The sequence below is a fragment of the Glycine max genome, chromosome 12, assembly GCF_000004515.6.
Source record: "Glycine max cultivar Williams 82 chromosome 12, Glycine_max_v4.0, whole genome shotgun sequence".
In the NCBI taxonomy this organism is placed as follows: Eukaryota; Viridiplantae; Streptophyta; class Magnoliopsida; order Fabales; family Fabaceae; genus Glycine; species Glycine max.
In genome coordinates, this window is record NC_038248.2 from 18,306,110 (window position 1) to 18,328,691 (window position 22,582).

Consider the following 22,582-nt stretch of genomic DNA (forward strand, 5'->3'; position numbering starts at 1 on the left):
TCTTGTTATGCTTTTTCAACACCCTGTTCTTCAAAATTTTTGGATTACTTTCCTTCACTAAACATTTGTGGCGAAATATAAATGGCAAAACTTCATTACTGTCATTCAATACATACAAATGGGCTTGTTGCAAATCTTCTACACTTGGAGTGATAACATGCAGCCCTCTTGAACCCTCACCTCCCACTCTTTCGTCATGCTAAGACTTGGGAAGCCCAACAAGTTTTGCTTTCTCAATGTACTCTGAACAAAATTCAATAGTTTCTTCTGCAATTTTCCATTCCACAATAGATGCTTCCGGACAGTGTAGATTCTTTGTATACCCTTTTTAGATCTCCATGTATCGCTCAACCGAGTACATCCACTGCAAATAAACAGGACCACAACATTTTAATTCTTTGACCAGATGAACAATTAAGTGAACCATGATTTCGAAGAAAGTAGGAGGAAAATACATCTCCAATGGACACAATATAATGGCAGCCTCATTTTCCAGCTTATTTGACTTGATAGGATCAAGGACTTGTCTACATATGGCATTGAAGAATAAGCACAATCGAGTTATGGAAAGCCTAACTTTGTTAGGAAAAATGTCTGGTATGGCCATGGCTAACAATTATTGCATCAAGACGTGACAATCGTGAGACTTTAAGCCTACCAACTTAAGATCTTTCAACTGCACAAGGCTCTTAATATTTGAAAAGTATCCTTGTGGGACTTTGACACGACGCAAACACTGAAAAAACTCATCTCCTTTTTGGACAAAGTATGACAAGCTGGAGGCAAGTATATTTTTTTAACATCAGACCTTGGATGTAACTGCTCTTGTATACCCATCTCAGCTAGATTTGACGAGTATTCAAACCATCTTTCATCTTTCCTTGAATGTTAAGGAGCGTTCCAATGACACCATCACAAACATTTTTCTCTACATGCATAATATTAATACAATGTCTAACATCTAGATCGGACCAGTACGAAAGATCAAACAAAATTGACCTTTTCTTCCATATGCAAGTCTTACTTCTTTCCTTCTTTTGGGTCTTTCCAAAGATAGTATTCAGGTGTTGAACCCATTGAAGGACCTGGTCACTAGCTAACGGTGTCAGCGCACTTTCATGCTCTTGGTTTCCATGTAAGGTCTTTTCCATCGTTTCCATTAGCAAACAAACACTTAAACCTTGGAATGATCAGAAGATACCATAACACCTTCGCTGAGGGGTCCTTCTTTGAGTTTTTATCACTACTATACTCGTCATCATCCTTCACTTTGTACTGTGATACCCCACACCTAGGGCATTTGTGCATTTCTTCAAACTCATGTCTGTACAGTATGCAATCATTAGGGCAAGCATGAATTTTCTGATACTCCATACCCATCGGAAACAATATCTTCATGGCCTAATAGTAAATTTTTGACAATGTGTTTTTCTCTAGAAGCATATCATGCACTACTTGAAGCAGTGAACTAAAGCTTTTGTCACTCCACCCAATCTGGCCTTCACATTAACCAGACTTAACACAACGTCAAGGAATTGTTGCACCCCAGATACAAAGGCTTCGTTGAATCAGTTTACAATGTATCATACATAAGGGCATGTACTTGCTAAAAAGACTTTTGTCCAAGATCACAAATCATATTCTCTAAGCGATCTCCAATTTCTATATCAAATGGTTCAGATTGGGACCCCCTCTGCATGTCTGCGAATTCACCATGTCATATCCATGTTGTATAATTCTTCTTAATCCCATCACATAATAGATCCCCCTCTGCATGTCTGCCAATTCACCATGTTTGTATAATTCTCTCGCTCAAACAATTTATACAAGGACAAAAAAAAGTTTGGTCCCATCTGGTCGACTTCTTTCAGAAGCAAATTGCAAGAACTCTTCCATACCTTCCTCATGTGTAGGGCTCATGCAATTTTCGTTCATCCAACTTTGATCCATCTAAATAATAACTCCATGATACTCAAAAAGTGATTCGATGCATGAAAATCTCACTTTTTCAATAAAGGTGTGGCCCTATCCCATTCAAGAAGGCATTTTTTTATGGAAGCTTCATACGTCAATATTAAGTCTATTTTGTTAAATTTGATGAAATTTCGGCAGAATTTCACATTCATCTCCAAGTACATGAAATGAAAGCGAAGACATTAATTCCCTCACAATAAAATATGCACTCAAAGGACAACTAGAAATGCATTGTACCGAAATTTCATCAAATTCAAAAAAATAATCTTAACCCTAATGCGCATGAATCTACCATAAAAATACAACTCTCCCCAAACTATCCAAACGGACAATTCAAGATTCAATACAACGATTAGTGCAAACTGTCTACAAGAATCATTATATTCAATCTCAAACGGGAATCTAAGGTTCACTCATGTATAGCATATATCAATTCTCATTAATGACAGTGAACAAGTAATAAAACATTGGTAACAAACAAAAACATCAAAAGTTTACAAAAAAACATTTGTACTTGTGATGATGAGCAGCACGATAAAAAAATATAGCAACAATCCAATAAAGAACTCAATCACCACCTACATGAATCATCATTCCCAAAAACATTAGATATAAAACTTCCCCACCTACATCAATCATCAACCATATTTATAAAATGTGACATACAAAAGTTGATTGACAAACTTACCAACATTTCAAGAAATAAACTAGTGTGAAGTTGGGTTAGAGTGGGAGCAAGGAAGTCAAGGCTCAACAGAAAACACAGCAAGTCAAGACACCCCAATATGCTAGAAATAGTGAAATCAACAACTTTGATCATAACTCAGAATTAACAATTAAAAGAACTAAAAAATAGATAGTAATATCTATCAGTTTCAGCCATCCAAGTGTAGAAGATATTAATCATAACAGTTTCAACCATAAACAAACTCAACACAACAACAATGTGGACATTAAATTCCATGAATATAATTCTTCTCGAGACCCAGAAAATTGGTCGTGCCATATCCACAACACAACAAACTCAACCATAACAATGACAACATAGCTAGAGAAATGCTAGAAGTGAAGAGTGAAGACCCACAAAAGGCAAATATGAATTATACTAAACACCTACTAAGGTTTCATTATATTTGCTCTAATACCCTTATATATTTTTTTATTTTTACATTAACCCCTTTAATTGTTTGAAAATCGTTACACTGCTACTCCTTATATACTTATATTTATATATTACAATGATAGCCCCTGTTATCCAAGAAACACATTACATCATGTATTCCTTCTGAAAGGTTAGTATCAATATAAAAAACCTCACATTGATTAGTATAATTTGCTAAACATAAAGTCCTTCTAAAAGGAAATAAAGTAAAATACCTTAATATACTCAGAGATAACTAAGAAACAAATTAATGATGAATTCAGAAGAAGACAAAAAGCTTTAGTTTAACTTACCTTGCACCTCAATGTCAAAGACCTGAAATTAGCTTTGATAGGTTCTAACAATAAAAGATAGAACAAAGTGGAGTCCTTGAGAGAGACACCACTCTTTCTCTGCAAACACAAAAGTCATGGTTTGATTACCTATTTGGAAAAAGTATATAAGACCATGAATAAGAACAAGAAACAATGTAGAAGATTATTCTTAGGCTTCCTTTCTTTTTCGGTTCCTATCCTTTTTCACTATATCCTCTTAATTTAATATGCAACTGGACTTGTTTGTAATGCATAGTTAATATGAATTGTAGATTTTGTCTAATATTTTAATTTTTTTATCATTAAATTTTTTGTTGATCGATTTTGATCTGATTAATGCAAAACTTGCCTTTACAATGGGTGTTAATGAAAAATGTGATGTTTATGGCTTAAGAGTAGTGGCACTTGAAACTTTGGTGGGAAAACATCCTAAGGAAATATTATCATCACTCCAATCAAAATCTACTCATAGCATCACTTTATATGAAGTATTGGACCAACGACTCCTAGAGCCAAATATGGAAATTTCATTAGACATAGTTCGTATTGCCATAATAGCATTTTCATGCTTGAATCCCAACCCTTGTTCTCGACCAACAATGTAAACACGTGTCTCAGTGTTTTCTAACTCAACCAACTCATTTAGCCATTCCTTTACGTGAAATTTCATTGTCGTAGCTCATGAGTCAAGAGCTTGAGATATTTAAAATTGTCAACTCCGTGTAGAAAAACTTCAAATTCAAAATGCAGTTGATTTTCGTATTCATTTATTAAAGATTTTGTCCAAGTATATTTGCATGATTTGTTACATAACTACGTATTTTTTTTTACCCTTGACATAACAAACCAAGTTGAACAAAAGGAAAGACTACATATTATTGTTAAAAAAATGTTGATCGAAAAAAACTCCTCGACATACTAGTTGTCCCACAAGACATTAGACATGCATAACATTAAGTAAAACTCAACAACTTTACTTTTCTACTCAACAACTTTAGCCATGCATGGCTTCATTTCATTGTCATTGACAAAATAGAAATCAAACAAGCTACTGAATAGAGGAACCATAAAGACAAAAGAAACACAAAAATAGCAAAACAGCCAGATAACAAAAAAAAAACAACAGATAACCGATTTTGTTTGACACATGGAATAGACACACAAAGCCCATGAAGAAAACCATTCCATTTAAAATAGAAACAATACATGAAGCTTACCTCGACTCCAACAGTGACAGTGGCAGTGAGATTGGCCACGAGTGGTAGTGAGAAAGAAGAGTCACGATGTGGAGAGTTTGTGACAGAGAGGAACATGTACGTGAAGGCGCAAAACTCGGATGTTATGAACCGTGACTGAAGGAGTTGCGGTGAAGAGGATAATGCGGGGGACACTAGAGTTATGGTAGAGGCGAAGATACGCAATAGATGTGAGTCAATTAGGGTGTGGAGCCAATAATATTTTTAAAAATCAAGATCATTAACATCACTTTTCACAAAAAACCGATGTTAACGAAGTGATGTTAACATTAACATCAATTTTTTTTTAAAAAAAAATGATGTTAACTTATCATTTACCAACATCGGTTTGTAAAAAAAAATTGATGTTAAGGAAGTGATGTGAACATTAACATTGATTTTTATAACTTATCATTTCTCAACATCGAAAAACCGAGGTTATCGAAGTGATATTAACATCGATTTTTTAAAAATCGATGTTAACCTACTACATTAACATCGATTATTTGAAAAACTGATGTTAAGAAAGTCACGCTATTTATCATTATGCAACCGTGTTTTTTTTAAGATCGCTTTTTTTATCAAAAATCGATGTTAAATCTACATTTTCTAGTAGTGTTTTATTTGTAATTGTATTGTGCTTATGAAAATTCCTAAAAAAATTTAAGACATGATAAAGGCAAGAACTCAATGAATGACACTACTAACTTCCCCTATTGCCAAACACCAAGAAATTACCTTTCATTCCACAACATAGGCTATTTATAAGCACATAAAATTTACAATTTTACAATAAAATCCAATATAATATAATAACACATCCTAACCATCTCATCACTGTGAGTATCAACAAGAAAAGAAACTTACCAATCAATTAAGTTGGTGCTCATTTAAAGTACCCCATGTTTTGCATGGTTCTCAATTCTGACATAAAAGATTGCTAGACCATATTTAAATTTAAATAGCTAATATGTCCAAGCAATTTAAGGCGGAATATATAACCTTTAGAAAACCATTTGTTAAACTGCTCATGACTGTCAAATAAAGATGGCATGATGAAGTCAAGAAGAGCCCATAACTCAGCCATATTATTCTAAATGGGTGTACCAATCAGCAGTTGGCGATTCTGACAATTAAAACTGAGGAGTGTCTTCCATCCTATATTGTCAAATAAAAAAATTTAAAAAGGGAAATCACAAAAAAGTGTTAATAGTAATATAATTTCTTGATTAACAACACAATTAAGAAAATACATACAAAATTGTAGAAAACACAATCCTAAAGAAACGCACAATATAAAATAATTAATCTGATTTTTTTTAAAAAAAAAAACAAGGGCGGGAACAATTATCAATTAATAATAGATGTCATTCACTTATGCACCTCAAAAATAAGATTTCAGCGAACCTGGTTGCACTTTTGTTAGCCTGGGCTTCATCTAAAACCATATACTGCCATTTCACGTGACAAAAATACTGCCATTTCATCTAAATCAAGATTTCAGCTTTTCTGTGGCCAGGGAAGCTTCTTATGTCTTCCTTTTGAATACCTACGATGAACATATAAATAGTGGGATAAACAACATTGGAATGAGACCACAACAGCTAGTGATATGAACAACAACTCACCATATTTTGTCACTAATTCAGCGTTAACAACTTATGATACAAATTAAGGACACATATGAATAATAATCACTAATTAAACTCGTAATTAACAATAGAGTTTAAAATAAAGGAATATATCTTATTCAAAGAGTTTTCAGAAGTTTTCTCCTATAGCATATTCACAAACACCTTATATTTTTATTGGAAGTTTCCTCCTTACCTTACATTTTCATATGATTTTTAGCTTTTTCTTTAAGAACATGTAATGTTTTAATATTTACACACTTAAGTCACCCTCAGACATCTAAATTCTGAAGTTATATAACTAGAAGCAACACCTAACTTACTTTTGACTATTTCTTTTCCAAAATTAACTATTACTGGCATCAAATATGAAGGAAATGCTACCATTACCTATCATCCCATCGTGAGAGACAACAGGCAAGTAGTGTTATAACTTCATGCACTATTCTCGGCACATTATACCTTCCAGTAGAAAGAAGCTCCTGACCATAGTAAGGCACCAGATGAATTACATTTGTCTAAAAGAATATTATTGTTTAAATAAAAGAAGAAAATTATAAAAAAGGATTTTAAGAAGAAAAAAAATCAAAATTCTTTAACCCAAGTCACTACACATCATGCAGTTACAACTCCTCGACTTCGATCTTCTCTCTCTAAGCCAATCACCATTTCCCATCTTCAGATGTCATGACATTGTTATACTGCAAAGGAATCCCAATCTCGTTCATGGAAATAGTGGGAAGTATCATGTTGTGGAACCTGAAGCATGATCAGTTCCTCTGCTTCGCCGTGGACGATGGCACCAACTGCATCCTTTTGCTCTCGCTCAACGATGCCAATTCCTCCTCCGTCGCCTGCCGTCATCACCACGACCACGCCATGCGCTTCGCCTCACTCGTCAAGCTTGACATAGTGGCCATAGTTAAGGGCAGGCTGAGCCGCTTCAGGGGAGCAGTGCAGGTGACGATGTCCAACGTTGTTGTGGAGAGAAACCCCAACGCAGAGATCTTCCACTGCCTGAATTGCATCTTGTTGACTCATAACTATTACAATGTCTTCCCTGGCTGGGGCATTGACGGGGTCATGGGTCCAGTGCAGGTGTCAGGCAGGAGGCCATGGCAGCAAAGAGAATGAGGAGGGAGACGAAAAATAGAGAAGGCGATGGTGATGACGACACCATTGGTGAACACAAGAATGAGAGAGAGAGAGAGAGATAAGTAAGAACGGACACAATAGGTTTTGTTTTGTTTGGTAGAAGGGTAGATTGAGCATCAGAGTAAGGTTGAGGAAAATAATTTCAAAGAAGGTTTTAAGAAAATCATCTTAAAACTCTCCTTGAACACTCAATTTTTAAGATGGTGTTTATAAAACCATTGTCATACATCTTCTATTATTTACGAAATAACCACGGTCTCACATTTTAAGACGGTTTTTTGAAACATTCTTAACAAGTGCGTTGTAAAAAACTACTCTTTTTAGTAATGATGTGGTATAAGACTTCATTTGGCTTGTTAATAGTAGTTTCTATGAACATGGAAAAGGAAAGGTGAGGAATCTGAGAAGGCTCATATGTCAGCAAAACATATGATGTGTCCAAAAATATAGTATTGATGTGTAATTAAGTGTATTGTTGCGAATCTTGGGAAAAATAGATTATAAATAGATCTGCAAAGAAATATTAGAAATGTATTTGATCACACTTTTCTAATAATAAAATATATAACATTGTCCATAAATACATTAGTCTTATTTTCTTATTCTTTTGTATTTAAATTGGAACATTCAATAGATCATTTTAGGGGAACAATCATAGATGCAAACACATTTGTGAGGATTTACGTCAACGCAAGATCCAAATCCTTGATATTGTTGACGACAATTGCTTTGACACCAGCTGAGGTTGCAATCATTTGGATCCAACACTGTCGAACATTGGTTCTCTATCATTGTTTCACTCGTCTTTGAAATAACTACATAATTGCCAAAACAACATTAGAAAAAACAATTTCTCATTAAAATCATATATCAGTTTAGTTTGAGATGTCTATAAAACTATACAAATTAAATTCAATTATGTAGTTTTATTTTGATTTGTGAACTAGTTTTGTAGCAAGTGGAACAAAACCCTTTAGACTAGCTAAAATCTTATTCACTCAATCTGATCGCCGAGATTATATAATGACAAAAATGGTTATATTTTTTAAGATTTTATCCTTACCTATGTAATCGTCTTTTTAACATTTCTTCTTAATCTTCTGTGATTATTGCAAGATAATATAATCAAAGGAATTTGAAATACTGATTTATATTTCACTAAAATTAATTTAGCGCTTAGTTTTAGTTTCGACACTTTTGTATTTCCAATAAGGGTTTTACCTAAAAAAAAATGATAACAAAATTGGATAATGAATGTAACCATGCAAAGATGCTTGATAAGAATTTTGGCAAGGGGTTTGGAGTGTAAAAAAATGGAAGAGATAAAATAAGAAGGGTGAGAAACAGAGATCTAATTATTAAAATATAGTAGACCAATACATAACTTTGAAAACATACAAATAAAGAAATAAATAAAAATTTGATAGGACGATTGAATTAGGGGTTAAGATACCATCTTGGAAAATCAGGAATCTAATAATTAAACCAATAGTAATTTATTTTGATATTTGCAAAATGAACGATTCACCCAAACTAAAATTTGAACGAAATTAAATAATTTAATTAGGAATATCTATTTCATTTATGGGTCAGCATGAGTTATTCTCTACGCAAAAGCTAGAGATTAATATCTTGAGATAGTGAGATTTATTGTAGTTTGATTTCTCTCAATAAATGATCTTCCATGCAATACCACACCTTGACAGAATATTTAGCTAATTGCATCAATGCCACATAAAAACAAACAACCCCAGTAGAGATAAATAAAAAGAAAATAGATAGATTGTAAGAAATTGTGAGAAATTACTAAACCTGTGAAGAAAAGGGCAAGAGCGAAAATTATTGTAAAAGAAATCTTAGTCATCTCCAAAACAATATATGTCAATAACAATAAAATTTAGCCTTGTTGTTTGTAGTGTATCATAGTTGGAAGTGAAGTCAAGCGTTTATATAAACAAAATAGTTAGTTTGAAAATAATTTCAACAATAAAGTTCCTTGTTAATTTGGCATATACATGTAAAGAGAATCTACCCAATAAGAAAAATCTTTTTGAAGTGGATTAATGATTCCATGAATGAAAAATTAACATTGTGATCCATCTCTCTTTAATGCGTTCCTTGATTCGCTAGAAAAAAAAAAATCTGATTTTGTTATAAAAAATATTTCCATGTTGGCATGTTTGACCAATTTTTTTGTCTATGGGGCAAAAAAGATATACGTAATGATATTTTACTTTTTTTTTCTTTTTGTTTCCATTATGCAATCGTGTACTCTTCAATTCAGATTTTGCTTAAGTGTAAGGTTTTCCTTTTGCATTACGAACTAGAACAAAGCATATCTTTAATTACTAGAGGAGTCCAATAGAATAGAGACATACAAAGGGGTATGTGGGTATGTGTTTGTCTTTCTCTTACTGGATCATCCATTAAACGAAGTGGATTTTTTCCTATAAATAAGGTTGGATTCATTAACATGAGGTGTGAGTCAAAAGACTTATAATATCTTAATATATAATCCTATAATTTATAATATCTTAACTATATATAGAAACTTAAATATATTATGTAGGACAAATGATTATTTTATGCTTTGAATGTGTAAACTGTTGATAATTTAATTATTGAAAGAATAAAATTTTTAATTCAGTCTTTGAATGTGTAAAAAGTGTGATAGTTTTATTTTGTCAATATGTTTGTGGAACCATTTTATCATTAAGTTATAACATTCAAAGACCAATTTGACAGTAAGTTGTATTTTTCGAAGATCAATTTAATACCAAGTTATAAACTTCAATGACCAATTTGTCATTAAGTTGTATGAGTAAGTAATTGTTTCATTTTTATACGTTTACGAACTAACACTATTAGAAATAATATTTTTTTAAGTCGGTTAAATTGGACATTTTACGACGATTTTGAACCGTCGTAAAAAGTGGTGTCATAAAATGGCAAAAAAAATATAACGACGGTTTCGATAACCGTCTTAGTATATGTCTTTAGAATCTAAGATGATTATTAGAATAATCATCTTAGTATCTCATTTGTTTAGATGAGAATCTAAGACGGTTATTCGCATAATCGTCTTAAACAGTCGGGGTGCGATGCAAGGCGCTATATTATGAGAAAAATTAATAATTCAGGTTATCAAGAGCTTAGGTTCTCATGACATTGGTGCTACAATTATGTAGGATGTATTTTTTTCGTAAGGATAAAAAATTACGTTTTAAAATTAGATAGACGAAAATAATATGAAATTTTCTAGAGGAATTAAATTTGAACATTAATCATTTTAGAAAAGTCTAAAACTTACTGTATCCAACTTTATATATATATATATATATATATAAATGGAGTGAAGTGAAGTGTATTATTTGAGTAAGTTTGCATAATGTCATTTAGATAAATCTTAAGGTAGTGAAATGTAATTTACTCTTTTGTTTAATTTTATTTCTATTTCTCAGTGACATATATATGCCACTTCCTACAAAAAAATTATATAAAGTTATAAAGATATTTGAGTTTAGAGAAATGCTAGTAACGTAACGTACGTACTATTGACTCACTTTTTTAAACACATTTAGTTATCAATTAACGAGTTTTTCTATCCCGCATTTTATGATTTTTAATAAATTTAACTGTTATCGATCAATTAAATGATCTTTAATATGAGTTATAAGATAGTTATTGGATCCATATGTTTAAGCTTATATTTTAAAAAATGTTTCTGATAAAAAATATTTTATATGTATTGATCTAAATTATTTAATCTTAAAATAACAGTATTTTTTTATAATTTTTTAAGAAGCAAATCATGTATGTTTCTTAAAAATCATTTTTCTTAGAAAAGTATTTTTAAATTATCTTTTTAGATTAAAAAAAAATCCTTAATTATAAAAGTTAACAAATTTATTATTCACGAACCATGTATGTTTGTTAAAAATTTATTTTTTTGGAAAATTATTTTATTTAAGTTTAAATAAAATGATTCGTTATAAAAAGTTAATAAATTCATCTTATAGGATAGTTTATGATATAGTGATAATATAAAAAAAATAATATACTTTTAGAGTACATACATCATTTCTTGGGTAAAATATGTTTAGTCACTTTGATTTGGTTAAAAATTGGCATTAGTTCTCATATTTTTACTTCGATTAATTTGACCCCGAATTTTGGAAAAATAGTGATTCTCTCATCACATACAGTTTTTACTGTAAGTAAGGATAAAAAAAAATACTGCTTTTTGAAAAAAGCCAGCTGGAATCAAATTAATTAAAATCCGAAGATTAAAATCAAGTTTTAAAAGTACATAAATGAAAACATATACGTATTCAACATATATTTTTTTATTACAATATTTTTATTTTTACACTGTCAGTACAAATCTAGGATTCAGCTGAACCAAACATTATGATGAGGACAAATCTAAAGACACTTCATCTTTGGAGGACTAAAATTGGCTGCTTACTCTAAAAGGTCAACATAGATGAATAACACACCTGTTTCAGGAAAACATGCAGCTGAGGATGTGAATCTGGGTTGACAGTGACCTCAAAAAGTGGAATGAAAATATTGTCGAGCATGTTCAGGAATGATGTCACAATTCCCATTTCTTTGTACATATTGTACAACCGTGGAAGCTGCAAGACATTTATAAGAACTACCATCAATTGCTAACACTATATAATTGGCTGAGCAAATTAAGGCAATAAATGATAAGCAGGAAAAGCTCCCCAAATTCTTATTATTTAGCCGTCCAAAATAATTTGTAGATTGGGAGGAATAATAAATTGTTGCCATATCATTATGAGAAATAAAACCAATCTGTGCCCTAAACAAATAATTAAAGAATGCCTGAATCAACCAAACGACATTCTCGCTGTACAAATCATTATTCACTATCCAACTGGCTAGTTGGTCCCACTCACTTTGCTTCCTACCATATATTGATATTCTATATTCAGCCATCTGTGAATAAATAAGGCACAGAAATAAGTTAACATCTAGATGGGATGAGCATATATAAACTACAGTCAAGAAATGGTAAATTATTGTCAACAAGTCCAAACACATTGGCCAACATAGGTTCTCATACTTATGAACATTATTGCATCATTGGGTAGTGGTAGATGTACATTGTTGGGATCAGTCTTATTTATGTTTAAGGTATGAAAATGATTGTTATGGTACAATATTGAATTCCTACAATCAAACAGTTTATGATATTTAAGTGAAAAGAGAACTCCAGCCCTAGAGAAATATTTTTCATCACGATACCCAGCCAAGAAGCACTGTCAGACTGTCTTACATCACAGACATGATAAAAAAGGACATATATGTGTGTTTACACACAAAGACTCAAGAAAGCACCTGATATTTACTGGCAGCAAGATCTGAAAACACTTGCTTAGTTAACTCACCAAGAAAACGACCTATTCAATGCAAGAAAAAAGTATTAGAACATAGAAGTAAAGATGCTAAAATATTGAAGACAGATAACAAATCATAAACACCAAATAATAATTGGAAGCCATTCATTTATAGTCTTTTCACTCTTTATGAACCCACAGGTGGCATTAGCAAATGCTTTCACAAAAGCAATATAAAAGTTCTTCCAAGGATGACCATGGCTGTTTGAAATTCAAATTTCAAACCTTGATAAATATATACTACTCCTTAGAAGAGAGGATTTTATTTATACTGCACTGGATTTCCTAAATAAATTGATGATATAATACTGCATAACAAGCATTGAGATGCATCCACCTAAAAGATTGTATATACAACAATCAATAAATTAGTGCAATACAGGATTCTACAATATTGACATAGGCTTCAAGAAAGCCCTCCAACTTTGGGTCATAAGCAAAAATACCCAACTACGCCAACACAACTTCTGCACTACCAAAATGCACAAACCAGTGTATATTGACCCACTCAGGCATGTGCAGAAAACTTCCCTGCATTGAATGAGTGCTTTCAGGTGTTTAGGGAGTCATATTGATAGGTTTAAAAGCACGCTGAGTTTCTGCACGTGATCCATAGTTTGGATGATGTTAATCTGTGATAGAAAAACCTCATTTGAAACTTTTAAGTAGATTTTATTAAGTAAAAATACTGCACAAAACCATGGGATATTTCAGCCACTTTGAATTTGATTAAAGTAAACACAGGTGATAGGACTGATATACCCAAAAAAAAATGTTACCTTGAATGAGATTATCCTGCTTAAGAAATATCTCCCTGAGCCTACTTTGACCGCAAGGATTGTATTTAAGATTGAACTTATCAAAGCCATGAAAAGTACTCTTGTCTGCGTGAACGTCCAAAAGGTCAACATTGAGGTCATATATGTTAAAAAAGGACATCACAGGATTAATTCCTAAAACATACAGCTACCGAATTATAACTATAATAATTACAAAAGCTCATTACCCAGACAAATCTAAACTCTTGAAAACCTCTTCCAATGTTAGATATGTCCCATCTCAAAATATTACAACCTGAGAATGTTAAAAGTATATACAGTGCACATCAGCTTCGTAAAATATATAATTCACATGTATCAGAGATTAAAAAATAACATAATTCATCATGCTACATACTTCTGCAAGGGATGACAATAAGCCAATCATTTCAGGCATATCAATAACATTTCATAATCCATCAAGCTAATAGATACACTAAATTATATTAATATATTATTACATTAAATACTCACAAGAAAATGCACAAATTTATATTTACACTCTTAAAAAAAATCCAATTTGTGCTCTATCACTTATGTCATACAGTTCATCTGAGAGGGGAAAAAAAGGGGGCTACTGCAGAGTATGTTACATCACAGCAAGATCCAGAATATCACCTCATCAGGCTCTTTTCTCAGCTTTGACTTTATGAACCTTAAAAGATGTTTCTGATTCATGCATGCTGAGTGGTGGACATGAGTATCAACTTTTCTAACATTATAGAAGTCTCGATGTGGAGCACTCTTCTGAGCAAGAAATTCTCTATCCGCATTTAGCATCAAATGAAGATTGAATTTCTGAAAAATACAGAAATTGTCAAACAACAATTGATTCTTGTATGTAATTAAAATACAAGCATAGGCTGCAGTTTGTTTCAGTAAATTAGAGATGTACTTGTTCTAGAAGATTGAGCCTATGATGGCATAAAGTTCTTATATTCCCTGCTGCTATGACTCGAAGTAAGTGATGAAGATCAGTGAAAAATGTAGTTGCATCAGCTACAGGAAAAAGCTCTTCTTTTTCTGCAAGTAATAGACAAGCATGCATAAGATCCCACCTTGAGTGGTGATAAAATTACCAAGTTTGTCAATAACAAATTCCTGTTACTTACCATCTCTATCTGGATATACACGAATAACCCCATCTTGCATTTCAAAATAATGCTGTAGCACAAGAGAAATACAACTAATTTAATCACAGCATATAACATAGGGAGATCCAAGTTTTCAATGGTGGGAGAAAAAAACTCACATCAGACTTTCCTTCAGGAATGTATAAAAATGGATCTGGGTTAGGCTTGGGTGTGCTGGGGTCGGATATAACTTCTTTATCCCATGGAGCAACAGCTTCTCTAAAAACATATCTTTTTCTCATTTCAAGGCATTCTTGCAGAAACACATAAGCTTCAACTTCATCAGGTGACAGAGCCTCTAAACAAAAAATATAACAATTATAGTTTACTATAAATTTTCCAGATATGCAAATATTGTAATCTAACAAGTGTTTAAAGGAGGGGGATTCTATACATCCCATGAAAAAACCCATTCAAAGCAATTTCTTTGCACTCAAGAGAATGAGGAAGAGTAACATGTCAGATTTCATACCAAGAGGAGTTTGTTGGATCAAGTGGCCTCGGAATAATTAAGAATGAGGGGTTGAATTAATTATGAACGTGTCTTTACTAATTAAAAAAATTATCCTTCTTAATATTACTAGATTCAATTAGGTTTTACAACTAAGTTATGAAAAAGTAAAGAACAGTAATAATAACTTAGACAAAAATAAAGCGAAAGTAAAAAGTGCACAACGGAAAAGTAAAGAGTATATGAAAGAAGAAGACAAACACAAGATTTATACTGGTTCGGCCACAACCCGTGTCTACGTCCAGTCCCCAAGCAACCACCGGTTCTTGAGATTTCTAATAACCTTGTAAAATCCTTTACAAACAAAGATCCACAAGGGATGTACCCTCCCTTGTTCTCTTTGAACAACCAAGTGAATGTACGCTTCACTTGAACTGATCCACAAGAGATGTACCCTCTCTTGTTCTTAGTATCACAACCCAAGTAGATGTATGCTCTACTTGAACCACAAAGGATGTACGCTCCAATGTGTTAAGACAAAAAATTTTTAGGCGGTTAGTCCCTTGAATCTTTGTAAGGGGAAACAAAAGATATCTCAGGCGGTTAGTTCTTTGAAATCTTCTGTAAGAAACAGAAGATACCTCAGGTGGTTAATCCTTTGAAATCTTTTGTCAAGAGGGAGAAGGGAAGAAACAAAAGAATTCTCACGTGGTTAGTCCTTTGAATCTTTTGACAAGAGAAAAGGAATGAAGAAAAAGAATAGCACAAGTTTTCGGTCAATGAACTTTTCATGAAAGAGAAAGTATTAAACAAAATTTTTTAGAAAGATGAAGAGAAATGAATGAAAGAAATCTTGTTATGCATGGAAGGAATCAATATTTGAAATTCGTGCCATGGTCACATATTTATAATCATTTGATGATTCAAGTTAAAGTTTGTGACTCTTGACAATTTCTTTAAAACTAGTCTCTTTAAGAGTTGTGAATTTTGTGAAAAACTAGTCACTTTAAAAGTTGTGACTCTTTTTGAAAACTAGTCACTTAAAGGTTGTGACTTTCAAAAAATCTTCAGAAACAAGTCATCTTAAGAATTGTGACTTTTGGTAATTTATTTTTCAAAACAAGTCACAGGTAATCGATTACCATCATAGTGTAGTCGATTACACATCAATAGATGTGACTTTTCATGTTTAAATTTGAAAATCATTTTGGAACATTGTAAACCATTTGAAAACATTTTGAAAACCAAACTGGTCACTAGTAATCGATTACTGCCAACTGGTAATCAATTACTAGAGAGTAATCACTCTGGTAACTTAGAAAATTTGAAAAAATTCTTTTGTAAAACAAAACTGTGCTATTTGGTTTTTGAAAAAATTCTTTTGTAAAACAAAACTGTGCTATTTGGTTTTTGAAAAAAAATTTTAATACTTATCCTATATGAAGTCTTGACTTGTTGCTTCTTGATTTCTTCTCTTGAATCTTGAATCTTTGATTGGATTCTTTATGCTTGATCTTGAAGTCTTGAATCAATTACTTGGGCTTTTGGCATCATAAAAAATTGCTTGGTTCATCATCATGAAGCTTGCGTCTACAGAGCTATTCTCAATCTTGTGTAGTTTCATGCTTTGGATCTTTCCTCAGAATGTCATCTGCTATTGGATCAGGCTGCAAACCATCCCGTCGAACCCGCCAGAGATCGTCGTGACGTCCGACAGTGACGTGGAGCCCCGGCGGTATCCACCGTTGCGACGCTTCCTGGAGCTGCCCCGACCCTTCTTTGCATGCGTCGGTGGAAATTCAGCATTGAAGCTGTCGGTGCCAGCCTCCCTCTTGACCATACACATGAACTCCAACAGCTTTCTCTCTTTAACTAAAATCATTTGTGCCTTCACGAAAACAAATGAGCTGCAGGAGTTTGAAAAGTAAAAGCCATTCAAAACCCTTGTTTCATAACTTGTTCATGGTACTAAATTAAAACCTGAATACACAGAGGCTTTCATCACATTACCTGTATCACGACCTAAGACGTATGAAAAGCACTAACATAGACAATCGATGCCTCCTGAGCTTGCAAACGGGTATGAGGGAGACAATGTTTGAGGGGGTTAGAATGTTTCTATGAGACTGTGAGGTTTACAGAGACAAACCTAGCGAAGACTCGTAAGACAACGGAGGAGAGGGAGGAGAAAGAAAGAACACGTTCTTCCTGGGCTAGGGTAGAAATTGAAAAGGATATACAAAGACGATCATTAGTAAAACCCGTCGTTGTCTTAGTTCCTCGTAATTACAATATTGCCACCGAAGGACATTCTAAGACGGTTGTCTACAACCGCCTTAGAATGTGCAACGTTAAATACAAAAGTTATTCCATTTATTACAAAATTGCCACCGCTCCATATTCTAAGACGGTTATTGACAATTGTCTTAGAACACACGTCGTAGAAAACCGCTTTTGTAGTAGTGTAAATTGTCACCAGTTTACCCTTTCAGAGACCAAAATGGTCTTTTATCTTATTTTGTATCAATCAAACATGTATATTTTTTATAATCATCATAATTAAGGCCTTCAACTTTCCAGTGGAACCCCGAGGTATCCCTACAACATTGACCCTTAGGGCTGGCTATGGGACTATTCTTTAGTTTAGGGCTTAGTCGCACTTAAATTAAAGCTCCACACCTCTTCCTAGATGTGTTGTCAATTGAGCTAAACTAAAACAATATGTAACTTCTAAAATATAAAATAAAATATATATGATTACATTAATTTTGGATATTGTAGGGACTCACCGAATCGGAACTAGAATCCACCTATTTCTAAATAAATAATGATTTCAAACAAACTAATGAAAATATTAAGGAAATAATGGGGGGAGGGGGGTTGTGCATGTGTTTTAAAATAAGGATGATTATCTCTTAAACTCGAAATGTAGTTTTTGTAAATGAGTTTTGAGACTCAAATAGTAAAACACACTTTAAAAACTTAGGATAAATCATCTGTAGTGCAGAATGTGAAGTGTGTAACACCTTGTTTTTCGTAAAATATATTAAAAACTATTTTAATTAAAAATATATAGAATTTTAGAAAAGTAATGAGGTTTTTGTAATTAAATAAATAAGAAGAAATAGTTTTATTAATTAAAATTATTATTTTAAGGTAAATAAAATAAATATGTGGTTTTAGAAAATAAAAAGGATGTCGATATTTATTCATTTGATAGGGAGAAAATAGAGTTCATTTTTATAAAACAATAAAATAAAGAAAAATAGAGTAAATAATAGGCTCAATGTACCCTAAATATAAATAAAGATATATTAGATTAGTTTTTACATTAAGATATTAATATATGTTTCTATGCTCCCTCTTCCTCCCAAATTCCTTCTCTCTTCTTCCTCTTCCAAAACCATCTTTTTTTCCACATAGACTTCAAACTTGTCCCTGTAAAACTATGATCTTGGACTCATTAACTATTGGATTGTCCTAAAATTTGAATATCAGGTTCAAATCTCATTTTCACACATTCTCACCGTTGGGATTTGTAAACAATATCTGTAGAGAGAGAAAATCCCCTCGCATGAAGATAGTGAAATTGAGGCTTCAATCTTTTGTCCTTCACTCTAATGGTTGGAACTCTAGCAAAGCAACCAAAGGAAAAGCTTGAGGAATCTTAGGGAACCACTAGAGACACCGTTGTCACTACCGGACCACATGCACATGATCCTGCTTAGAGGTAAGAGATGAATTATTCATGGTTGGGGAGTAGTGTGAACATGTGTAGGGATCCTTAGAGGATCAATTGAGATGAGTTTTTGGGTATTTTTGAAATTTTGATTCTATCTTTACAACTATAACTTTGAATTGTATATAATTGACAAACCAATTGATGTCTTGATGTGAAATAGTTGTGAAATTAATGTGTTCTTTTGTTGAGTGTGAACCCTAGAAAATGATTTTTTTTCTAATTAGTATGAATTGATGAAATTAAGTAAGGAGAGATTTATCGTAAGAGGGACTGAGATATTGCTTTTGTATTTTTCCTTTTTTCGTGTTTTTTAGGATTTTTTATATATTGTTTGGAATTAATATTATAATTTGGAATTAGAATAGGCTAACAAAATGATATTCTCGATTATTGTTTTAGTTTTAATATTCAGTATGAGTTTATATATTGTTTCATATTGTTATTCTTAAAAATTGGTTTAAGTCTATTTAACTATAAGATTCTTTGAAAGTTTTAGTGAGTCATTGGTGTAGTTTTGTTTGATTATATTTTACTTTGTAAATTCACGATTAGAATATTTATGTATTTAATTATTTATATATTGTGTGTGTTTATATATGTAATACTATTTGTACATTATGAATTGTGATTGAGATTAAGTATAAGTGGCAAGTTGAGCACGTGTTAATTTATGAGATACACGTGAACATTTGATAGTGGATTATGACGTTGGGAGATGTTAAATTGTGGACATGGGATATGATTGTGAATAAGTGTGTGGTTAATACTTGATATGATATTACTTGTGTTTTGAGTTGTGAATTATACAATAGCAAGAGCCAAACACAAACAACACACAGGAAGTGAGTTATCACATTCTATCAGACCCGAATTTCGTCTGGGGACGATCATTTGCAAACATTTGGATTCTTGCCACTCGAATTAAGTTGCTTAACACCAGTTACCATGCAATCCGAAGGGTTTTTCAACATTTCAGGAAAGAATACAAAAAATACACAAAAAGGAGGGCAAAATGGTCATTTTGGGGCTTTTTCAGACCCCTGGCTCGCCTAGGCTAGCCTCTAGCTTGCCTGGGCCACCAGAAAACTTGGGAGTGAAGTAACCAGCTCGCCTGGGAGAGCAAGGTTACTTCAGGTTGAAGTAACAACTCGCCTGGGCGAGCTGTTGTTCAACCTCCTCCTCTCATTTTCTATAAATAGGCATGAGGGGGTTGAAGTAAAGGACTAAGCTTGAAATATTGAGAGAATTTTGGTGAAATTAGTGAGAAGAAGGCGAAAGAAGAAGAAAAAATGAAGCCGACGCGCTTTCATGATCGATTCCTACATCGTTCTTCACCGTTTTTCATTCGTTCTTCGTTCATCGACCGATTAGTTTTTATTTTGAAGTTTTGAATTCACTCTATGCACCCTTAGAGGTCCTTTTTGTTGCTTTGTACATCTTCATCTTCATTCTTCTACCATCAGTGAACTCATTTCTTCGTGTAAAGCGAGTTTCAACCGATCGTTTGTGTTGTAATCTCACTTTATCATTGTGAAATAAAATTTTGACCGATCATTTGTGGATAATCTCACTTTATCATGGTAAAATAAAATTTCAACCAATCGTTTGTGTCGTAACCTCACTTTATCATTGTAACATAAAGTTTGAACCAATCATTTACTTTGCAAGTCATCTTTTGATGATTTTGAAAGTAAATAAGTGAAACCAAAGTTAAAATCAACACATAACCAAGCTTTTATCCATAAAAAATTGCTTGAATCCATTCAAAGGTCCAACACCTTAACGGTTTATTTTACTTTTATCGGTTAAAATGAACCTTTCAAAAGTTTTAAATCAACCATACGCGTAACTTTCTTGCTTTTTAAGAACTACGTAGGTTTGAGTTCCTCATCGCACTTGAGGATACGTAGGAGAAAGGGCCATACTCTAGTCGACCCCAAAAGATAAAAACATAAAAAAGGGGGAAATAAATAAATATTGAAGTCATGATTTTGTACACTTGATTAAAGGCTACCGTCTCTTGTGACGGACGCGTGGGGTGCTAATACCTTCCCCGCATGTAAACAACTCCTGAACCTTTATCCTTAAAATTCGCAGACCCCATTTTTTATTTTTCTAACGTTTTCATTGAATAAACATTGGTGGCGACTCCCGCGCGTTTTCCTTTATTGGAAGACACACCCTTTATTTCACTCACCCTCCCGCCGAATGGTAGGTTGCGACAGTTGGCAACTCCACTATGGTATATTTTTAGAGAGTTAAGCATTTGATTTGTGTGCAATATTTATCATGACTTCCTCTTTGTTTTGTTTCCCCTTCTTTCTTGTATGTTCTTGTATTCATATAACTCTTTCGATGCTTTTGTGTTCGGTGTGGTTGTTTACTTATCATATGCATGTTTATAAATATTTGTTCATGCACACATGGCACCTACACTTTTTCAGACGCAGTGAGTTTGTAGGGCCCTATATTTGGGTCCATGGGAACATAGGAAGTGGAGGTTGATCTATGGTCATATTGAGTCTCTGACTCACTTGATGATAGTGAAACCTCATCTAGAGTTTTTCTCTTTGATGATACATTGTCACTAGTAGTCCCTACTGCCACAATGTTTTATATCAAAGAGGATGATATCTTTAGAAACCTTTGAAAATTATGTGCAACCACCTTGAGGGTTATCACTGAGTAGAAAACTTTTAGCCCCCTCCCATTAGGTTCCTAAAATAGGGGCACATAGCAAACATGCAGTGTTTTGTTTCCTTGATATTGCCATGCATATCTTTATGGTATCATGATTGTGTGCGTCTTTCTTGTGCTTGCCATGCTGTTGTGTCATTTCGGCATTAATTGATTACGTTACCATACTCGTTCGTCCAGTATGTTTCTCTTTGTGCTATCAACTACATGCTCTCATGCATGTATACCCATACTGTTTTGTCACTCGTGTATTGCATTTGTCTCGGCCTTTTGTCACGGGAAGTCGAAAGGTCGGCATCACCTTCTTAAATGCATGCATCGGGCACCATGGTAATGACTGCGAATGAACCATGATGCTGATGCAATCCTACCCCCCAAGGGCATTGGATAGAAGACTCCAAGAAAATTGGGCCAAAGATGCAAGAGAAAACCCTAGGGTTCCCATGAGCCTTAGGGTAGATTTCGGGCCCATGGGCTAAGTATGAGCCAACTTATCATTATACATATTAGATTAAGGTTTCATTATTTTTGGGCCTTGTATTTAGGGCTCCATAATGTAGGTAAGGTACCCTAGAAATGTAGGATTTTTTAGCCCTTGTATTTTAGGGCACCTAGACTAGTTTTTGTATTAGGGGTAGTTTTGTAATTTCACATGCATTAAGTGAATATTTGATGTGTGTGTTGGAAAATAAATTTAATTGAATTGGGAGAAGCCCAATCCAATTAAATTTTAGAGGGGGAGGTGAGCATTTGCTTGCTACACCCCATTGCCACATCATATAGTCACACTTTGTGCATGTCCTTCATGCTTTACATGCCTCATGCCACCTAAGCATACTTA

The 22,582-nt window shown here is 33.3% G+C and overlaps 1 pseudogene; it reads right to left on the reverse strand.

Moving 5' to 3' along the window:
* Positions 1–7,397: 7,397 nt before the first annotated feature.
* LOC100817011 (AMP deaminase-like) lies at positions 7,398–21,880 on the reverse strand (annotated as a pseudogene).
* Positions 21,881–22,582: the final 702 nt, after the last annotated feature.